Genomic DNA, 11,020 nt, shown 5'->3' with positions numbered 1-11,020 from the left:
TCGATTAGAGACTGATGGATTGGAGTTTCAGCAAACCAAAAGTTCAGGATCAGACAGCTTTGTTCATGAATACTGCCCAGCCCCATCATTTTCTCTTGGCATAGATGACTTTGTGCCAGAAACAGCAGTCGAGGCAGTTGTATGTGATGGGCCAAGCATACTTGCAGACCCCGAGTTCATACAAACATTTGATGACAGTGAGGAGTGTGAACTTGGAGGCGTCAACGAAGCGTGTCAATTACCAAAACAAAGGTCCAATGAGAGTCTTGGAGCTCGTGCAGAGGGTAGCCGGTCGGCAACCGTGGTATCTACACTAGAAAAAACTACTGAACAAGTAGAAGATGGTTCAGGCAGCAAGAACTATACTAGCAGCAGTTCTGGAGAGCCTGTCCCTAACAAATTTGAGAGGAGGATCATCAAACCATCACCCTGCATCAGGTCACCATTCACGGACTACAATGAGAAAAAAATGTTTCACTGCAAACCTGATGTCAATCGGTTATATTCATCGGTTATCTTACATGGGAGATTAAATGAAGAAGTTTCTCCAGGTGTAGATACCAGGTACAATGTTTTGCCTAACTAATTTTTTTGTTTAAGCAACCTGTTTACTGTCATTCAGGCATATAATATATTATCATCAGGCAAGTTCATAAAAAACAGTAGTAGGTTACTTAATGTACAGCAATAAGTTAGACATTGTGGTGGTGGGCAGAAAGTTCGTTATCAGTAAGACATTTTATCTTTTTGGGGCACATGCCATCATGATGAACTTATCTTTCTGTTTTATCATCTTTTTTACTGCAGCCCCAAGGTAATTGACTATGGTCGATACTATGTAACTATGAGGGAGTTGGCAAATGCGATGAAAAAGGAAGGATTCCTGTTGGACCATGTTGTTGAGATTGGCATACAGTCCATTGTGATGAAGTTGCCACCAGATTCAAAGAAGGTGGTAATGCCACTAAGATTCTCGGTAAGAAAATGGCAGTTATATCAGTAATCAAGTCTTCCTTTTCTATTTTCATTTTTGCACCTTTTTTCATGTTTTTTTTCTTTTTGGTAGAAATGGTTGCAGAAGATGGATATTGACAAGAAAGAGGTGATTGACAGATTCAGCAAATCCAACTGTTTGAACCATAAAGATATGGTCAGACTTTTTTATCCTACTTTTTTGATATATGTGTTCCTTTCGCACATGAGCAAATACACATACAGTATGGTAGTAGTTGTTTAAGTAGAGAAACATTGACATGTTTTTTGGGACTCGCTTTAAGTAGCAACATAAGTTGCCACACAACACCCCCTTCTCCACCACCATGTGTTCTTTTTTTCAAGTTGCTTCCATGCAGCAAAAAGTTGCCTACAATCATGCAGGGAATTTTGCATGATAATACAAGTATTTTTTTGCATGCAATTTTTTCACCACATGTGGTTTGTTCCTAACATTTTATACATACTTGTTTTCTCCACATACAGATCATGTTCCCTGTCATAGAAAACATTGACGAAACGAAGCCAGTTACAGGGAATCATTACTGGGTTTTCAATGTGAATTTAAGGGACAGAAAGTTTGAGGTGCTCGATTCACGGAGGACTCTTGCCAACAAGTCCCTGGATGATTGTGCAAGGCGTATGGTTGCAAGTGTTCGAATTCTATGGGAGACTCATTACCCAAAATCTCATATTGGCATGGATGGTTTTAAACTAATCAATATCGATGTACCGAAGCAAAACAATGAGTAAGCAACCATACCTCTCAAAACCGGTTGATATGTCATGTTCTTCTTCTTTTTTTAGGTCATCTAAGTGATAGTACATATATGAGATTAGGTAACGAAGAACATACTATTTTCCATATTTTTTTGTCGTCTAGGTTTGACTGCGGGGTTTATGCTCTTAAATTCACTACTGGTTGGGAAGCAAGGGTTGTTCCAAGATTCACCCCAGACGACATCCCAAACATTAGGAAACAACTGACAAGTAATTGGGTCGACACTGATTGCAACAAGGCTCCTGGAAAGACATCCTGAAGTTGAAATAGGTCAGTTCTTTGATCATGATTTTTTTATTTTTTTTGTATGACTTAGTTGCTTGCATTTATTCATATACTTGCCTGAACACTAGACAAGAGTTTGCCGAGAAATTAATCCGCAGTCATGATAATTTTCAATGAAATGTCTCCCATGATGGAAATTTGTTATCAATGTAAATTATCCACACGCGAAAAGAACAGATAGCAGGTAGTTGTTTTTGTATGACTTAGTTGCTTGCATTTCTGTCTATACTTGCCCGAACACTACACAAGAGTTTGCCTGCAATTTAATCCGCAGTCATGACAATTTTCAATGATTTCTCCCACGATGGATTTTTTTATCAACATAAATTCTCCACATGCGAAAAGAACAGATAACAGATAGTTGCCTGAGTCATTCATACAACTTGCAAGAGATTCCAATACAAATTTGTTTGCAGAATAAGAACAAAGTAAAAAAACAGCCGAAGCTGTAGAATTCAAATTTCGTCTTTGTCAGCACCGTTTCCGCTCCTTCTTTACGTTCACACCAATCTTGTTTTGCATAGCGCAGAGTTGTGTTCAGTAGAACCACAATAACTACACTTGTTCTTTCTCTTAGGGTGCAGCTCAAGTGCTGACTGGATCCTTTTCATTTTTGCTCTTCCTTTGGTTGTTGACTTTGGCCAGTCTCTAGGGATTGGCGGGTCAGCCACAGTAGGAGTAGGATATCCAAGGTTTTGTTCCATTGTAGAAACTCCTGGTTGCATTCCAGCACCCCCGTGTATTGGCTCAATTTAGAGAGGTGGTTGCGCATGTCTCCCAGGCGGTGCTACAGAAGAAGTCAACAATGCCCCTCCACTGTTTTGTTGCCCTTTCTGTTGTGATGTGGAGGAAGTAGAATGCTCTCCAATTCCAGCAGGCATTTGTTGAAGTCCTGATGGGGGCGGCGGGGCGCCCACCCTCGGTTGTACTGCTGGCCACCTGTTTTGTGCTGGAGGACCCCTGGCTAGGTGTGCTCCCCCTGTTGGTAGTTGTAGAGGCCACCAACCTGGTTGTGCATGCCCTATGATTGTTTCTCTAGTCCCTCTCAGCTGTGCTGCAAACATTCCTGGTGGTGTAGGCACCACTGGCTGGGTTAGCGCTGTTGTGCTTTGGGGTGCAGATCCCATATTGGGGTGTGCAAGCACTCCATAAGGATCAGCCATTTGGGCTGCTTTTCTTTGTTGTGGTACAGAAGTAGTGGGACGCTGCATAGAGTTAGCAGGTGGTTGTGCAGCTGCAGCAGGAGGTGGTGGAGGGGCACTATTTGTTGGAGGAGGGTTGCCTTGCGGTGCAGAACCACTACTCGGGGGTGGACCACCGGGGGGGGCACTAGGACCTGTTTTGGCTTCTTTTTTCTTGACAAGTTCAAGTGTTTTATTTCTGTGCGAGCTGCCCGCATATGCTTCCTCACGATGTCTGAAGCAGCATCTGACGCACTAGCAACACGAGCAAGGCTTGCAAAATCCAAGGACAAATTTGCATGTCTAAGTTCTTTCTTGGACTGTGCTGGCAACTCATCGGGCCGACCGTCATTTGTAGGGGGTGCACTGGGTATTGCTTTAGGTGTCCATCTCCTCAGAATGTACTGTGCAGGTATTTCATCTATACCAAGGTAGGTGAAAACCTTCAAGATGTGGCAGCAGAGCATGCTGTCCCTGTCCATTTTGCAGCATTGGCACGTGTAGTCTCCAGCAGCAGGGTCTACTATCACGAAATAACTCCTAGAACCATACTTAGCAACCCATTTCTGTGATTTGTCAGGGTTGGCATTGTTGGGGTAAATCTCATACAAGTGACCCCCATGCGGTCGTACATTGTATCTCCCAGTCAACTTGAATTCGTTACGAAACTTCTCATACAAGTCCCTAGTATAGGCACCATACGCTTGCTTCTCAATGGGAAAAGATGACCACATTTCAGTCTCCAAATGTTCAGTTCGGTAGTCTTTTCCACCCTCCCGGACAAGTATGTGAGTCTGGATTTTTGAATATTCCTTGACGAAGTTGAGAATGGAATTGTGTGGGTTCACATATCGCTTAAGAACAGCGTTGAAACCCTCACTGCGTTGTGTTGACTGCAGGAATGGGAAGAATTGGTGTTTGAAGTAGCAAGGAACCCATGTTTCCCGGTATTTATATAGGTTCTCAAAGTGTGTGTTAGTCATAACCTCATACTTCAACATCAGAGCAGTCCATGCAGCCTCAAACTCATCCAGCGTCAAGCTGAAGTCAATATAGCTATTGAAATCTTCCGACAATCCAGGGTTTCGCCCCAACAAGGCACCAAGCTTTTCTTGAGCCTTTTTCATTATATGCCAATGGCAACAACGGTGGACACTTGTTGGGAACATCCTTTTAATTGACTGTGGCATCGCGATGTCTTGGTCAGTTATGATGTTAGTAGGTGCTAGACCATGCATTGCTTCAAGAAAGGTCCCAAACAGCCAATCAAAGCTTGTTGCCAATTCTTGCCTCACAAACCCGCATCCCAACATGAATGATTGTCCATGCCGATTAATCCCAATGAATGGTGCAAAGGGCATGTTATACATGTTAGTCATGTACGTGGTGTCAAATGAGATACAGTCGTGATATGCCTCTGCATAAGCCTTCCTTGCTGCACCGTCAACCCAGAAAATATTCTCCACCCTGTCCTCCTCATCATACTTTATCTTGTAAAAGAAATCTGGGTCCTCTTTCTGCTGGTCTTTAAAGTAGGCAACTGTCTCAATCATATCACCTTCTTTCGTGGGATGCTTGTTCAATTCTGACTTCAAGTTTGAAATATGTTTAGTACCATAAGGAACAATCAGCTCTGTCCCATAGTAGTCTGACATGATGTGCATCATACGGCCTGCAAGCAAAAACGAAGTGGCTAGTTAGTTTAGTGCATTTGTATGTAGAGGTAGTTGGACAGTACCACAAAATCTTCAACAAACTAATACATTCTTTGCAAGTAACTAAAGGCATACGGGTTTAAATTGGTGGCGAATAAAAAAAGTAGTACCCATGGGTTTTAATTGGTGGCGAATAATAACTAACACACTGAAACCAAGGGACAATGAAGTGTACTACAGTCAACACTTGGTCAGGGCCTGAGCAAATTACACAGCAGGACTAGGCAAGTCCACGAGGAAACCAAAATCCCGCTTTTTTAATAATAAACCAGGCAAGTAGTTGCATAGGGTATGAGCAACTCACGCAAACAAGACAGGTGAAGTACAGGAAAAAACAAACAAATTTCCATCATTTTTCAGGCTTTAAATAATAATGCATACAAGTAGGGTGCAAGCAACTCACACAAAAACCAAGGCAATTGTAGGAAGAAAACAGATTTCCATCATTTTAAGCGTGTAAAAAACAATACATGCAAGCAGGTTTGTAGGGTTTGAGCAACTTACAGAGCATACAAAGGGAAATCATGGAACAAACCTAATTTTCCCATCTTTTTTTTGGTGCTAATCATAACACAAGGTGGGGTGAGCATCTCAAACCAAGGTCAGTCTTTGGAACAAAGTTAATTTTTCCACAATCAAGAGAAACCAAGAAGTACTTGCATAAGGTATGACCAACTAACACAGGAAGCCAAGGATAGTTCATGATTCTTCCTAGTCATAGTTTAGGAAGGGAACCAAACCTGTTGTCAAGTTGCAATTATGGAGATGTGTGAGGAAAGCCCTTTCTTCTGGTGGTACCCCTTGGTGTGATCTCAGGTACTTAGTCAAAGATGGTTTGTCAACCAACGGGTGGTTGTGCTCAGCAACAAACTAAATGACCTCCCAACGGCTATCTAATAACTTCACCACCATCTTGGCTCTGCAACCTGTTTGCACTATTGTATCCCGCTTCCGCTTCTTGGTTTTCTTTTTTAGTTTGCTTTCATCATCAAGAAAGACAATTTCATCCTCTTCATCAATATTTTCACCTTGTTCTGCAATCTTGTCTAGGGCAGGAATTGTTTCTGCTCCTCCATCATCAACTTTAGGTTTGCGGAATTTATTGCATACAAATTGCTGCTTTATCAACTCAGCAGTTTTAACAGACTTCCTTGAAGTGTTCTTCTTGACAGAAAACCCAAGTTGCAAAGCATATGCGTTGTAGTGTTCTTTGGCACCCTCCACAGTGTCAAACCCCATTCCAACATATGGCTCCTTAGGCTGTGACCAAGCTTCATCATCGTTTTCACCTTCCAAGCCTGCCAAACCATTTCCAATAGTACCCCCAGTTTCATCTGCAGTCGCTGTGACATCAATTGTGTGTGCATCCGTATCCGTTGCTTCTTCCCCAGGCACAGTTGCACCTCTTGTTGTCCCCCCATTGTCAATGGAGTGCTCAGCCCTGTCCACTGTGCCCGTCACAGGTGTTGCAACATTTTGTGTAAGCATAGGATTAGGAGACTGAGCACCACCGGGGGGGTTGCTGTGCTGTGTGCAGAATACATGTTCTCCAAGATTACTGCTGTCAGGATTTTGCATTTGAGGGTCAATTTCCACTGGCAACTCATTTAGGTCAATCATCTCCACCCTGCACACACCAAGTTGACGAAGCAAGTCAGGTGAATCAAGTAAGCATCCAAAACACAGAGTGTAGGCAAGAAAATTAATAAGAGAACAACATTTCAGCTTGATGCAATTTTCTTTTTTTACCAAAGTGTTTGCTAGAAAATACAGTAAGCATACATGCATGAAAAACCAAACACAAGTTGCTTCTTTCTCTACACATGTTTTCATTTATTTGGGCACAATATATCAACAGTAGTTTCTTACAACATATGTATTTTTTCCGTGATGTAATTTCTTTGGTTTTCTAAATGTTCACAGGAGAGCAACAGTTCACCATGTGAAAATCAAGGTTTTGGTGAAGCAAGGCGGATGGAGAAGATTATTTCTTCATCAAAGTGACTGATGAAGAAGCTTGTGTCAACATGACTGATATCGAGAGCAGATTGTTATATGTTCGATTTTTTAGGAGTAGCCAAGGGTGATGCACTCTATGTGTTCAAATATGTTTTTCAGTTGCTTTGTTTTGGGAGGAACAAAACATTTATCTTTTATGCACAAGACCGTTTTCATTTGCTATTTTCCTTTTTGTCTTTCCGTTTTCCATATGATCCTTCTTTGCAGAATCATTATTGGGCACTTAGTATGGTCATTCCAAAACAAAGATAATTTTTCAGAATGCAACTGGAGCATCCTACTATTCATAACATGTCGATGTTTATAGCAGGAAACAGTGTTCAACCATTTTTCCTTGAAGGTAATATTCACTACTAGGCACTTTTTTTATTTCATTCATTTTTTTCTTGTTGTAGTAATATGCAGTATCTCGTATAAGTTGCTTAGGATACTCAGTAGATGCTGAAAAGCTGATGACAGTATCAGCAGTTTATTTCCTTGAAACCAACACAGTACTTTTTTGCCTTATAAACCGTAGCATTTTCTTTAAAAGAACATAGCTTTTGTCTAAAGTAAGCAAGGTACTTGCTCAGAACAAGGGTGTTCACTAATGTTGCAGACCACCTAAAAGGTTTGATGAAACAAAGTTATCTTTGCCCTGCTTATCAATCACAGTTTTTTCGTTGCTTGAAATAATATCACAATTTGCTCTCAAAATCAGCAGAAATTTGCTTAAAGATGTCTTTATAAATTCTAGGAATTGTTGGGATAAAAATAACCACTGTAGATCAACTCTAGTTGCAGATTATACTCTTGAGACCAGCAGAGTTCTTTTTTGCCTTAAAAACCATAGGATTTGCTTAAAAGGAACATAGCTTTTGCCTAAACTAAGTAAGGTGGTTGCTCAGGACAGGGGGGGTTTCACTAATGTTGGAGACCACATAAAAGGTTTCATGAACCAAAGCTATCCTAACTCTGTTTTGTCAATCACAGTTTTTTGTTTGCTTGAAATAACATCACAATTTGCTCTCAAAATCAACAGAATTTGCTTAAACATCTGTTTATAAATCCTAGGAATTCTTGGGATAAACATAAGGGCAAAAATAAGCACAGTAGATCAGCAATACCTACAGTTTATCTTCTTGAAACCAACATAGTTCTTTTTTGCCTTAAAAACCATAGCATTTGCTTACAAGGAACATAGCTTTTGCCTAAAGTAAGTAATGTAGTTGCTCAGAACAAGGGTTTTCACTAATATTGCAGACAAAGCTATCCTAGCCCTGTCTCAATCACAGTTTTTTCATTGCTTGAAATAACATCACAATTTGCTCTCAAAATCAACAGAATTTGCTCACAGAAGATCCTAAATCCTAGTAATTTTTGGGATAAAAATAACCACACAAAGATCTCTTTTTTTGACTAGCACTCATAAAAAAGGAGTTGTAGCACAATTTAGATGAGTATATGTAGTCTTTTTCGTATAAACCTGAACAAAATAATCAAAAAATTACAGGAAGTATCAACAGGGACACAAGTAGGTACTTTTGGCAAATCCCAGGCAAATTATATGGAAGAGTTGGGCAAACCTGATCTCCCTGTGCGTCCTTGCTTTGTATTTTCTTTCAGTTTTTTGTCAATTTCCTTTGACTGACATCCCTCCTATGTCGCCATTGCAGGGTGAGCCGAGTTCTGTAGATCTGGGAATGAGGCTTGGGGGAGAAGAAGATGGGGATTCGGGGCTGGTTTGCTTAGGAGAAAGGGAACGGCTGGGAGTCACGTGACGGGGGGACCAGGGGGGAGTTGGGTTGCGGGGAGGGTGGGCATGAAATTCGCGTGATACAATGGGTTTCCTTTCGCGGGGAGGGTGGGCATGCTTTTCGCGGACAGGTGGGTTTCCTTTTTCGTCAGGGGGGGGACCAAATCCTTCCTTTTATGGCCGGCTGCCAGGGAATACTAGGGAGCAGCCGGCCGCTCCCTAGCCGCTCCCTATAAATATAGAGATTAGCTGGATCGCATCTCACAACGGCAATCCTGCACGCCTATTCCGCCGTCACAACTCCTCCTGCTTTGCCCCTGGGACGAATCGATAGCTCCCAGCCGCCGACCATGGCCATGGCCACAAGGGCAGGGGCGACGCCTCACCACCGCAACCTCCCAGATGAGATCGTCGTATGGGAGATCCTTGTCCGTCTGCCACCCAAAGCCCTCCTCCGCTGCCGTGCCGTTTGCCGCGCCTGGTGCAGCGTTACCTCCTCCTACGACTTCCTCCTCGCCCACCACACCTGCCAGCCCGCTCTTCCTCTCCTCCGCAACTATGAAAACTACAGAAGTACTCTTTTACAGTACCCTGGTACTCCAAAATCACACACCGGAGTACCAAGCATATCTGACCGTCCTTGGTGGAGGGCAGCTTAGTCATTTTTTAAGGGTAATTTGTTTTCTTTTTCATCATCAACCCGGAGGCCACCATCCCGATCATTCAGCTACCAGAAGAAGAAAGATATCCTGAATGTTCGGCGCATCCCGGTGGAGTGGCGGCGCCGCCTTCAGCCCAATCCACTTCTCCGCCGCACGCTACTCTGCCCTCCCGCATCGATCGCTCAGCTCCGCTGCTCGGGTTGGCCCGGGCGCACCAGCAGCCGCTGATCCGATTGCTTTTTCTTCACGCCGCGTGCTTGAGATTGATGTACCACACGCTGACGTCTGGATCAGGAAAACGTCGAGTACAGAGGAAACCAAGGAGCAGCAGATTCGTCGCCAGTTCATCGCTCTCGAATACTACTGAAGTTGTAGTTTGTAGAACGAGTATGGCTGTGATAAAATAGGAGGCGACACATTTTTTTCTACTAATTCATTCGTCCATCCAACTTAAATTTCCTCCAGTCAACGAGCTGCCATGGACGTGCGTGTGTCGTTTTCAGGCTCAACTAGCTTGTACAGGCTTCACCCAAACGCAGGGTGGTGGTGCCGTGGTGGTGGCCGGCAATCCAAGCTCCGGCCGCCATGAATAGAATAGGGTTTGGTAAAAAGGAATGACTTTTTCAGATGCTGAATACTCGGAGGTTACCAGCGGGACAAAAAAAGAACAGAGTAAAAAAGAAGGTCTGTTATGATTACGGTTTTGCCCCTTGAATCAAGGTACTCCGTGACATTTTGAGTTAGTACTCTGTGGACTACTGGTGGAGTGCCAAATCATGATGGCCATTGGATTTGGAGAAATAGACGGTCCATATTAATTTTGGGGTACCGTAAAAGAGCTCCTACAGAAAAGGCCTAGACGTCTGTTGCTTCGACCATCGGCCAAGGGTGGCCGCCCCTGACCATCCCCAGCCCGTCACCCGACGACTAATTGACCAAACCTCCTTTCTTCTAGATGACGCCTTCTGCAACGACGAGACCCCCTTCTCTTGTTTGGTTACCTCCTGTGATGGCCTCCTCATCTTCCGCAGCGGGCTCAACAACTTCTCCATCTGCAATCCGGCAACTCGCCAATATGCTCGCATCCCACTGCCTACACATCTTAACTGGTGGATTCTGGGAATGTACCCTCACCCCCCTACCGGCGAGTACAGACTATTGCTCTACTCTTACATACCGGCACCCGGGAGTGATGCTGCGTGCCACGTCTTGGCACTGGGCCCCGTCCAGCCTCCGAAGCACATCGGGTGGCCAGATGCGATTACACATATGATTACGGAGCTAGAATCGGACCCTCGTGTGCTATTCCGTGGTAGCCTGCATTGGTACCCATTGTATTATGAAGTCAAAAACACCATGATAGTGGTGTTTGACACCACATCTGAGTCATTCCGGGAGATGCTTGCTCCTGTTGTTACTCACTGCGCTGACTTGTTTGAGATGGACAACATGCTCAGCATGTCCGCCTTTGATTATGTGAAAACCATTGATATATGGGTGTTGCAAGACTATGAAAGGGAGGTCTGGGCCTTAAAACAGAAGATTGAATTGCCAATTGCGGAGATCAAGGTGCAGTATGACAAGTATGACGGTAGGTTGGATTTGATGGTTGTGCCGGGGGATGGTGAGTTGCTCGTGTTGGTCAAATT

The sequence above is a fragment of the Triticum dicoccoides genome, chromosome 3B (assembly GCF_002162155.2).
Source record: "Triticum dicoccoides isolate Atlit2015 ecotype Zavitan chromosome 3B, WEW_v2.0, whole genome shotgun sequence".
In the NCBI taxonomy this organism is placed as follows: domain Eukaryota; kingdom Viridiplantae; phylum Streptophyta; class Magnoliopsida; order Poales; family Poaceae; genus Triticum; species Triticum dicoccoides.
The sequence above is the reverse complement of the archived record's forward strand: the minus strand, read 5'-3'. Positions refer to the sequence as shown.